Source organism: Micromys minutus (assembly GCF_963924665.1).
Source record: "Micromys minutus genome assembly, chromosome: 9".
Taxonomy (NCBI): Eukaryota; Metazoa; Chordata; class Mammalia; order Rodentia; family Muridae; genus Micromys; species Micromys minutus.
In genome coordinates, this window is record NC_137978.1 from 4,126,625 (window position 1) to 4,139,080 (window position 12,456).

The following is a 12,456-nucleotide window of genomic DNA, read 5'->3' on the forward strand; positions in this document are numbered from 1 at the left end:
GCCTTAGCAACGGCCCTAGCAACGGCCCTAACTTCGGCCCTAGCAACGGCCCTAGCAACGGCCCTAACAACGGCCCTAGGAACGGCCCTAACAACGGCCCTAGCAACGGCCCTAGCAACGGCCCTAGCAACGGCCCTAACAACGGCCCTAACCACGGCCCTAGCAACGGCCCTAGCAACGGCCCTAGCAACGGCCCTAGCAACGGCCATGGCAAAGGCCCTAGCAACGGCCCTAGCAACGGCTTTAACAACGGCCCTAGCAACGGCCCTAACAACGGCCCTAGCAACGGCCCTAGCAACGGCCCTAGAAACGGCCCTAGCAGCGGCCCTAGCAACGGCCATAACAAGGGCCGTAGCAACGGCCCTAATAAGGGTCCTAGCAATGGCCCTAGCAAGGGCCCTAGCAACGGCCCTATCAACGGCCCTAGCAACGGCCCTAACAGGGGCCCTAGCAACGGCCCTAGCAACGGCCCTAACAACGGCCCTAACCACGACCCTAGCAACTGCCCTAGCAACGGCCCTAGCAACGGCCCTAGCAACGGCCCTAGCAACGGCCCTAACAAAGGCCCTAGCAACGGCCCTAAAAACGGCCCTAGCAACTGCCCTAACCACGGCCCTAGCAACGGCCCTAGCAACGGCCCTAACAACGGCCCTAGCAACGGCCCTAGCAACGGCCGAAGCAACGGCCCTAGCAACGGCCCTAGCAACGGCTTTAACAACGGCCCTAGCAACGGCCCTAACAACGGCCCTAGCAACGGCCCTAGCAATGGCGCTAGAAACGGCAATAGCAACGTTCCTAGCAACGGCCCTAACAAGGGCCCTAGCAACGGCCCTAGCAACGGCCCTAACAAGGGCCCTAGCAACGGTCCTAGCAACGGCCCTTACAACGGCCCTAGCAACGGCCCTAACAACGGCCCTTGCAACGTTGCTAACAAGGGCCCTAGCAACGGCCCTAACAACGGCCTTTGAAACGGCCCTAGGAACGGCCCTAGCAACGGTACTAACAACGGCCCTAAAAACAGCCCTTGCAACAGCCCTAGAAACGGCCCTAGCAACGGCCCTAGCAATGGCCCTAGCCACGTCCCTAGCAACGGCCCTAACAAGGGCCCTAGCAACGGCCCTAACAAGGGCCCTAGCAACGGCCCTAACAAGGGCCCTAGCAACGGCCCTAACAAGGGCCCTAGCAACGGCCCTAACAAGGGCCCTAGCAACGGCCCTAGCAACGGCCCTAGCTACGGCCCTAGAAACGGCCCTAACAAGGGCCCTAGCAACGGCCCTAGCAACGGCCCTAGCAACGGCCCTAATAAGGGCCCTAGCAACGGCCCTAGCAACGGCCCTAGCAACGGCCCTAGCAACGGCCCTAACAAGGGCCCTAGCAACGGCCCTAGAAACGACCCTAGCAACGGCCCTAAGAAGGGCCCTAGCAACGGCCCTAACAAGGGCCCTAGCAACGGCCCTAACAACGGCCCTTGCAACGGCCCTAACAACGGCCCTAGCAACGGCCCTAACAACGGCCCTAGGAACGGCCCTAACAACGGCCCTAGCAACGGCCCTAGCAACGGCCCTAGCAACGGCCCTAACAACGGCCCTAACCACGACCCTAGCAACTGCCCTAGCAACGGCCCTAGCAACGGCCCTAGCAACGGCCCTAGCAACGGCCCTAACAAAGGCCCTAGCAACGGCCCTAAAAACGGCCCTAGCAACTGCCCTAACCACGGCCCTAGCAACGGCCCTAGCAACGGCCCTAACAACGGCCCTAGCAACGGCCCTAGCAACGGCCCTAACAGCGGCCCAAACAACGGCCGAAGCAACGGCCCTAACAACGGCCCTAGCAACGGCTTTAACAACGGCCCTAGCAACGGCCCTAACAACGGCCCTAGCAACGGCCCTAGCAATGGCGCTAGAAACGGCCATAGCAACGTCCCTAGCAACGGCCCTAACAAGGGCCCTAGCAACGACCCTCACAAGGGCCCTAGCAACGGCCATAGCAACGTCCCTAGCAACGGCCCTAACAAGGGCCCTAGCAACGGCCCTAACAAGGGCCCTAGCAACGGCCCTAGCAACGGCCCTAACAACGGCCCTAGCAACGGCCCTAACCACGGCCCTAGCAACGGCCCTAACAAGGGCCCTAGCAACGGCCCTAACAACGGCCTTTGAAACGGCCCTAGGAACAACCCTAGCAACGGCCCTAGCAACGGCCCTAGCAACGGCCCTAACAAGGGCCCTAGCAACGGCCCTACAAGGGCCCTAGCAACGGCCCTAACAAGGGCCCTAGCAACGGCCCTAACAAGGGCCCTAGCAATGGCCCTAGCAACGGCCCTAGCAACGGCCCTAGCAACGGCCCTAGCAACGGCCCTAACAAGGGCCCTAGCAACGGCCCTAACAAGGGCCCTAGCAACGGCCCTAACAAGGGCCCTAGCAACGGCCCTAACAAGGGCCCTAGCAACGGCCCTAGCAACGGCCCTAGCTACGGCCCTAGCAACGGCCCCAACAAGGGCCCTAGCAACGGCCCTAGCAACGGCCCTAGCAACGGCCCTAGCAACGGCCCTAACAAGGGCCCTAGCAACGGCCCTAGCAACGGCCCTAGCAACGGCCCTAGAAACGGCCCTAACAAGGGCCCTAGCAACGGCCCTAGCAACGGCCCTAGCTACGGCCCTATAACGGCCCTAACAAGGGCCCTAGCAACGGCCCTAGCAACGGCCCTAGCTACGGCCCTATAACGGCCCTAACAAGGGCCCTAGCAACGGCCCTAGCAACGGCCCTAGCAACGGCCCTAGCAACGGCCCTAACAAGGGCCCTAGAAACGGCCCTAGCAACGGCCCTAGCAACGGCCCTAGCAACGGCCCTAGCAACGGATTTAACAACGGCCCTAGCAACGGCCCTAACAACGGCCCTAGCAACGACCCTAGCAACGGCCCTAGAAACGGCCCTAGCAACGGCCCTAGCAACGGCCCTAACAAGGGCCCTAGCAACGGCCCTAGCAACGGCCCTAGCAACGGCCCTAGCTACGGCCCTAGCAACGGCCATAAAAAGGGCCCTACCAACGGCCCTAGCAACGGCCCTAGCAACGGCCCTAGCAACGGCCCTAACAAGGGCCCTAGCATCGGCCCTAGCAACGGCCCTAGCAACGGTACTAACAACGGCCCTTACAACGTCCCTAGCAGCGGCCCTAGCAACGGCCCTAAAAAAAGCCCTAGCAACGGCCCTAACAACAGCCCTTGCAACAGCCCTAGAAACGGCCCTAGCAACGGCCCTAGCAACGGCCCTAGCCACGTCCCTAGCAACGGCCCTAACAAGGGCCCTAGCAACGGCCCTAACAAGGGCCCTAGCAACGGCCCTAACAAGGGCCCTAGCAACGGCCCTAACAACGGCCCTACCAACGGCCCTAACAACGGCCCTAGGAACGGCCCTAACAACGGCCCTAGCAACGGCCCTAGCAACGGCCCTAGCAACGGCCCTAACAACGGCCCTAACCACGACCCTAGCAACTGCCCTAGCAACGGCCCTAGCAACGGCCCTAGCAACGGCCCTAACAAAGGCCCTAGCAACGGCCCTAAAAACGGCCCTAGCAACAGCCCTAACCACGGCCCGAACAACGGCCCTAGCAACGGCCCTAGCAACGGCCCTAACAGCGGCCCAAACAACGGCCGAAGCAACGGCCCTAGCAACGGCCCTAGCAACGGCTTTAACAACGGCCCTAGCAACGGCCCTAACAACGGCCCTAGCAACGGCCCTAGCAATGGCGCTAGAAACGGCCATAGCAACGTCCCTAGCAACGGCCCTAACAAGGGCCTTAGCAACGACCCTCACAAGGGCCCTAGCAACGGCCATAGCAACGTCCCTAGCAACGGCCCTAACAAGGGCCCTAGCAACGGCCCTAACAAGGGCCCTAGCAACGGCCCTAGCAACGGCCCTAACAACGGCCCTAGCAACGGCCCTAACAACGGCCCTAGCAACGGCCCTAACAAGGGCCCTAGCAACGGCCCTAACAAGGGCCCTAGCAACGGCCCTAACAAGGGCCCTATCAACGGCCCTAACAAGGGCCCTAGCAACGGCCCTAGCTACGGCCCTAGCAACGGCCCTAACAAGGGCCCTAGCAACGGCCCTAGCAACGGCCCTAGCAACGGCCCTAGAAACGGCCCTAACAAGGGCCCTAGCAACGGCCCTAGCAACGGCCCTAGCAACGGCCCTAGAAACGGCCCTAACAAGGGCCCTAGCAACGGCCCTAGCAACGGCCCTAGCTACGGCCCTATAACGGCCCTAACAAGGGCCCTAGCAACGGCCCTAGCAACGGCCCTAGCTACGGCCCTATAACGGCCCTAACAAGGGCCCTAGCAACGGCCCTAGCAACGGCCCTAGCAACGGCCCTAGCAACGGCCCTAACAAGGGCCCTAGAAACGGCCCTAGCAACGGCCCTAGCAACGGCCCTAGCAACGGCCCTAGCAAGGGATTTAACAACGGCCCTAGCAACGGCCCTAACAACGGCCCTAGCAACGACCCTAGCAACGGCCCTAGAAACGGCCCTAGCAACGGCCCTAGCAACGGCCCTAACAAGGGCCCTAGCAACGGCCCTAGCAACGGCCCTAGCAACGGCCCTAGCTACGGCCCTAGCAACGGCCATAAAAAGGGCCCTAGCAACGGCCCTAGCAACGGCCCTAGCAACGGCCCTAGCAACGGCCCTAACAAGGGGCCTAGCATCGGCCCTAGCAACGGCCCTAGCAACGGTACTAACAACGGCCCTTACAGCGTCCCTAGCAACGGCCCTAGCAACGGCCCTAAAAAAAGCCCTAGCAACGGCCCTAACAACAGCCCTTGCAACAGCCCTAGAAACGGCCCTAGCATCGGCCCTAGCAACGGCCCTAGCCACGTCCCTAGCAACGGCCCTAACAAGGGCCCTAGCAACGGCCCTAACAAGGGCCCTAGCAACGGCCCTAACATGGGCCCTAGCAACGGCCCTAACAAGGGCCCTAGCAACGGCCCTAACAAGGGCCCTAGCAACGGCCCTAGCAACGGCCCTAGCTACGGCCCTAGCAACGGCCCTAACAAGGGCCCTAGCAACGGCCCTAGCCTCGGCCCTAGCAACGGCCCTAATAAGGGCCCTAGCAACGGCCCTAGCAACGGCCCTAGCAACGGCCCTAGCAACGGCCCTAACAAGGGCCCTAAAAAGGGCCCTAGCAACGGCCCTAACAAGGGCCCTAGCAACGGCCCTAACAACGGCCCTTGCAACGGCCCTAACAACGGCGCTAGCAACGGCCCTAACAACGGCCCTAGGAACGGCCCTAACAACGGCCCTAGCAACGGCCCTAGCAACGGCCCTAGCAACGGCCCTAACAACGGCCCTAACCACGACCCTAGCAACTGCCCTAGCAACGGCCCTAGCAACGGCCCTAGCAACGGCCCTAGCAACGGCCCTAACAAAGGCCCTAGCAACGGCCCTAAAAACGGCCCTAGCAACTGCCCTAACCACGGCCCTAGCAACGGCCCTAACCACGGCCCTAGCAACTGCCCTAACAAGGGCCCTAGCAACGGCCCTAACAACGGCCTTTGAAACGGCCCTAGGAACAACCCTAGCAACGGCCCTAGCAACGGCCCTAGCAACGGCCCTAACAAGGGCCCTAGCAACGGCCCTAACAGCGGCCCAAACAACGGCCGAAGCAACGGCCCTAGCAACGGCCGAAGCAACGGCCCTAGCAACGGCCCTAGCAACGGCTTTAACAACGGCCCTAGCAACGGCCCTAACAGCGGCCCAAACAACGGCCGAAGCAACGGCCCTAGCAACGGCCCTAGCAACGGCTTTAACAACGGCCCTAGCAACGGCCCTAACAACGGCCCTAGCAACGGCCCTAGCAATGGCGCTAGAAACGGCAATAGCAACGTTCCTAGCAACGGCCCTAACAAGGGCCCTAGCAACGGCCCTAGCAACGGCCCTAACAAGGGCCCTAGCAACGGTCCTAGCAACGGCCCTTACAACGGCCCTAGCAACGGCCCTAACAACGGCCCTTGCAACGTTGCTAACAAGGGCCCTAGCAACGGCCCTAACAACGGCCTTTGAAACGGCCCTAGGAACAACCCTAGCAACGGCCCTAGCAACGGCCCTAGCAACGGCCCTAACAACGGCCCTAGCAACGGCCCTAACCACGGCCCTAGCAACGGCCCTAGCAACGGCCCTAAAAACGGCCCTAGCAACTGCCCTAACCACGGCCCTAGCAACGGCCCTAGCAACGGCCCTAACAACGGCCCTAGCAACGGCCCTAGCAACGGCTTTAACAACGGCCCTAGCAACGGCCCTAACAACGGCCCTAGCAACGGCCCTAGCAATGGCGCTAGAAACGGCAATAGCAACGTCCCTAGCAACGGCCCTAACAAGGGCCCTAGCAACGGCCCTAGCAACGGCCCTAACAAGGGCCCTAGCAACGGTCCTAGCAACGGCCCTTACAACGGCCCTAGCAACGGCCCTAACAACGGCCCTTGCAACGGCGCTAACAAGGGCCCTAGCAACGGCCCTAGCAATGGCCATAGCAACGGCCTTAGCTACAGCCATAGCAACGGCCCTAACAAGGGCCCTAGCAACGGCCCTAGCAACGGCCCTAGCAACGGCCCTAGCAACGGCCCTAACAAGGGCCCTAGCAACGGCCCTAGCAACGGCCCTAGCAACGGCCCTAGAAACGGCACTAGCAATGGCCCTAGCAACGGCCCTAACAAGGGCCCTAGCAACGGCCCTCGCAACGGCCTTAGCAACGGCCCTAGCAACGGCCCTAACTTCGGCCCTAGCAACGGCCCTAGCAACGGCCCTAACAACGGCCCTAGGAACGGCCCTAACAACGGCCCTAGCAACGGCCCTAGCAACGGCCCTAGCAACGGCCCTAACAACGGCCCTAACCACGGCCCTAGCAACGGCCCTAGCAACGGCCCTAGCAACGGCCCTAGCAACGGCCATGGCAAAGGCCCTAGCAACGGCCCTAGCAACGGCTTTAACAACGGCCCTAGCAACGGCCCTAACAACGGCCCTAGCAACGGCCCTAGCAACGGCCCTAGAAACGGCCCTAGCAGCGGCCCTAGCAACGGCCATAACAAGGGCCGTAGCAACGGCCCTAATAAGGGTCCTAGCAATGGCCCTAGCAAGGGCCCTAGCAACGGCCCTATCAACGGCCCTAGCAACGGCCCTAACAGGGGCCCTAGCAACGGCCCTAGCAACGGCCCTAACAACGGCCCTAACCACGACCCTAGCAACTGCCCTAGCAACGGCCCTAGCAACGGCCCTAGCAACGGCCCTAGCAACGGCCCTAACAAAGGCCCTAGCAACGGCCCTAAAAACGGCCCTAGCAACTGCCCTAACCACGGCCCTAGCAACGGCCCTAGCAACGGCCCTAACAACGGCCCTAGCAACGGCCCTAGCAACGGCCGAAGCAACGGCCCTAGCAACGGCCCTAGCAACGGCTTTAACAACGGCCCTAGCAACGGCCCTAACAACGGCCCTAGCAACGGCCCTAGCAATGGCGCTAGAAACGGCAATAGCAACGTTCCTAGCAACGGCCCTAACAAGGGCCCTAGCAACGGCCCTAGCAACGGCCCTAACAAGGGCCCTAGCAACGGTCCTAGCAACGGCCCTTACAACGGCCCTAGCAACGGCCCTAACAACGGCCCTTGCAACGTTGCTAACAAGGGCCCTAGCAACGGCCCTAACAACGGCCTTTGAAACGGCCCTAGGAACAACCCTAGCAACGGCCCTAGCAACGGCCCTAGCAACGGCCCTAACAACGGCCCTAGCAACGGCCCTAACAACGGCCCTAGCAACGGCCCTAACAAGGGCCTTTGAAATGGCCCTAGGAACAACCCTAACAAAGGCCCTAGCAACGGCCCTAAAAACGGCCCTAGCAACTGCCCTAACCACGGCCCTAGCAACGGCCCTAGCAACGGCCCTAACAACGGCCCTAGCAACGGCCCTAGCAACGGCTTTAACAACGGCCCTAGCAACGGCCCTAACAACGGCCCTAGCAACGGCCCTAGCAATGGCGCTAGAAACGGCAATAGCAACGTCCCTAGCAACGGCCCTAACAAGGGCCCTAGCAACGGCCCTAGCAACGGCCCTAACAAGGGCCCTAGCAACGGTCCTAGCAACGGCCCTTACAACGGCCCTAGCAACGGCCCTAACAACGGCCCTTGCAACGGCGATAACAAGGGCCCTAGCAACGGCCCTAGCAATGGCCATAGCAACGGCCTTAGCTACAGCCATAGCAACGGCCCTAACAAGGGCCCTAGCAACGGCCCTAGCAACGGCCCTAGCAACGGCCCTAGCAACGGCCCTAACAAGGGCCCTAGCAACGGCCCTAGCAACGGCCCTAGCAACGGCCCTAGAAACGGCACTAGCAATGGCCCTAGCAACGGCCCTAACAAGGGCCCTAGCAACGGCCCTCGCAACGGCCTTAGCAACGGCCCTAGCAACGGCCCTAACTTCGGCCCTAGCAACGGCCCTAGCAACGGCCCTAACAACGGCCCTAGGAACGGCCCTAACAACGGCCCTAGCAACGGCCCTAGCAACGGCCCTAGCAACGGCCCTAACAACGGCCCTAACCACGGCCCTAGCAACGGCCCTAGCAACGGCCCTAGCAACGGCCCTAGCAACGGCCATGGCAAAGGCCCTAGCAACGGCCCTAGCAACGGCTTTAACAACGGCCCTAGCAACGGCCCTAACAACGGCCCTAGCAACGGCCCTAGCAACGGCCCTAGAAACGGCCCTAGCAACGGCCCTAGCAACGGCCATAACAAGGGCCGTAGCAACGGCCCTAATAAGGGTCCTAGCAATGGCCCTAGCAAGGGCCCTAGCATCGGCCCTATCAACGGCCCTAGCAACGGCCCTAACAGGGGCCCTAGCAACGGCCCTAACAACGGCCCTAGCAACGGCCCTAGCAACGGCCCTAGGAACAGCCCTAGCAACGGCCCTAGAAACGGCCGTAGCAACGGCCCTAACAACGGCCCTAGCAACGGCCCTAACAAGGGCCTTTGAAATGGCCCTAGCAACGGCCCTAGCAACGGCCTTTGAAACGGCCCTAGCAACGGCCCTAGCAACGGCCCTAACAATGGCCCTAGCAACGGCCCCAACAAGGGCCCTAACAACGGACCTAACAACGGCCCTAGTAACGGCCCTAGCAACGGCCCTAGCAACGGCCCTAGCAACGGCCCTAGCAACGGCCCTAACAAGGGCCCTAGCAACGGCCCTAGCAACGGCCCTAGCAACGGCCCTAGAAACGGCCCTAACAAGGGCCCTAGCAACGGCCCTAGCAACGGCCCTAACAACGGCCCTAGCAACGGCCCTAACAAGGGCCCTATCAACGGCCCTAACAAGGGCCCTAGCAACGGCCCAAACAAGGGCCCTAGCAACGGCCCTAACAAGGGCCATAGCAACAGCCCTAGCAACGGCCCTAACAATGGCCCTAGCTACGGCCCTAGCAACGGCCCTAGCAACGGCCCTAGCAACGGCCCTAGCAACGGCCCTAACAACGGCCCTAGCAACGGCCCTAACAAGGGCCCTAGCAACGGCCCTAGCAACGACCCTAGCAACGGCCCTAGCAACGGCCCTAGCAACGGCCCTAACAAGGGCCCTAGCAACGGCCCTAACAACGGCCCTTGAAACGGCCCTAGGAACAACCCTAGCAACGGCCCTAGCAACGGCCCTAGCAACGGCCCTAGCAACGGCCCTAGCAACGGATTTAACAACGGCCCTAGCAACGGCCCTAACAACGGCCCTAGCAACGACCCTAGCAACGGCCCTAGAAACGGCCCTAGCAACGGCCCTAGCAACGGCCCTAACAAGGGCCCTAGCAACGGCCCTAGCAACGGCCCTAGCAACGGCCCTAGCTACGGCCCTAGCAACGGCCATAAAAAGGGCCCTAGCAACGGCCCTAGCAACGGCCCTAGCAACGGCCCTAGCAACGGCCCTAACAAGGGCCCTAGCATCGGCCCTAGCAACGGCCCTAGCAACGGTACTAACAACGGCCCTTACAGCGTCCCTAGCAACGGCCCTAGCAACGGCCCTAAAAAAAGCCCTAGCAACGGCCTTAACAACAGCCCTTGCAACAGCCCTAGAAACGGCCCTAGCAACGGTCCTAGCAACGGCCCTAGCCACGTCCCTAGCAACGGCCCTAACAAGGGCCCTAGCAACGGCCCTAACAAGGGCCCTAGCAACGGCCCTAACAAGGGCCCTAGCAACGGCCCTAACAAGGGCCCTAGCAACGGCCCTGACAAGGGCCCTAGCAACGGCCCTGACAAGGGCCCTAGCAACGGCCCTAGCAACGGCCCTAGCTACGGCCCTAACAAGGGCCCTAGCAACGGCCCTAGCAACGACCCTAGCAACGGCCCTAATATGGGCCCTAGCAATGGCCCTAGCAACGGCCCTAGCAACGGCCCTAGCAACGGCCCTAGCTACGGCCCTAACAAGGGCCCTAGCAACGGCCCTAGCCTCGGCCCTAGCAACGGCCCTAATAAGGGCCCTAGCAACGGCCCTAGCAACGGCCCTAGCAACGGCCCTAGCAACGGCCCTAAAAAGGGCCCTAGCAACGGCCCTAACAAGGGCCCTAGCAACAGCCCTAACAACGGCCCTTGCAACGGCCCTAACAACGGCCCTAGCAACGGCCCTAGCAACGGATTTAACAACGGCCCTAGCAACGGCCCTAACAACGGCCCTAGCAACGACCCTAGCAACGGCCCTAGAAACGGCCCTAGCAACGGCCCTAGCAACGGCCCTAACAAGGGCCCTAGCAACGGCCCTAGCAACGGCCCTAGCAACGGCCCTAGCTACGGCCCTAGCAACGGCCATAAAAAGGGCCCTAGCAATGGCCCAAGCAACGGCCCTAGCAACGGCCCTAGCAACGGCCCTAACAAGGGCCCTAGCATCGGCCCTAGCAACGGCCCTAGCAACGGTACTAACAACGGCCCTTACAGCGTCCCTAGCAACGGCCCTAGCAACGGCCCTAAAAAAAGCCCTAGCAACGGCCCTAACAACAGCCCTTGCAACAGCCCTAGAAACGGCCCTAGCAACGGCCCTAGCAACGGCCCTAGCCACGTCCCTAGCAACGGCCCTAACAAGGGCCCTAGCAACGGCCCTAACAAGGGCCCTAGCAACGGCCCTAACAAGGGCCCTAGCAACGGCCCTAACAAGGGCCCTAGCAACGGCCCTAACAAGGGCCCTAGCAACGGCCCTAACAAGGGCCCTAGCAACGGCCCTAGCAACGGCCCTAGCCTCGGCCCTAGCAACGGCCCTAATAAGGGCCCTAGCAACGGCCCTAGCAACGGCCCTAGCAACGGCCCTAGCAACGGCCCTAACAAGGGCCCTAGCAACGGCCCTAGCAACGACCCTAGCAACGGCCCTAAAAAGGGCCCTAGCAACGGCCCTAACAAGGGCCCTAGCAACAGCCCTAACAACGGCCCTTGCAACGGCCCTAACAACGGCCCTAGCAACGGCCCTAACAACGGCCCTAGGAACGGCCCTAACAACGGCCCTAGCAACGGCCCTAGCAACGGCCCTAGCAACGGCCCTAACAACGGCCCTAACCACGACCCTAGCAACTGCCCTAGCAACGGCCCTAGCAACGGCCCTAGCAACGGCCCTAGCAACGGCCCTAACAAAGGCCCTAGCAACGGCCCTAAAAACGGCCCTAGCAACTGCCCTAACCACGGCCCAAGCAACGGCCCTAGCAACGGCCCTACCAACGGCCCTACCAACGGCCCTAACAACGAGCCTAGCAACGGCCCTAGCAACGGCCCTAACAAGGGCCCTAACAACGGCCGTAACAACGGCCCTAGCAACGGCCCTAACAAGGGCCCTAGCAACGGCCCTACCAACGGCCCTAACAACGGCCCTAACAACGGCCCTAGCAACGGCCCTAGCAACGGCCCTAACAACGGCCCTAGCAACGGCCCTAGCAACGGCCCTAACAAGGGCCCTAGCAACGGCCCTAGCAACGGCCCTAGCACCGGCCCTAACAACGGCCCTAGCAACAGCCCTAGAAACGGCCCTAGCAACGGCCCTAACAACGGCCCTAACCACGGCCCTAGCAATGGCCCTAGCAACGGCCCTAGCAACGGCCCTAGCAACGGCCCTAACAAAGGCCCTAGCAACGGCCCTAGCAACGGCCCAAACAACGGCCCTAACCACGGCCATAGCAACGGCCCTAGCAACGGCCCTACCAAAGGCCCTAGCAACGGCCCTTGCAACGGCCCTAACAAGGTCCCTAGCAACGACCCTAGCAACGGCCTTAGCAACTGCCCTAGCAACGGCCCTAACAAGGGCCCTAGCAACGGCCCTAGCAATGGGCCTAGCAACGGCCCTAGCAACGGCCCTAACAAGGGCCCTAGCAACGGCCCTAGCAACGGCCCTAGCAACGGCCCTAGCAACGGCCCTTGCAACGGCCCTAACAAGGTCCCTAGCAACGACCCTAGCAACGGCCTTAGCCACAGCCCT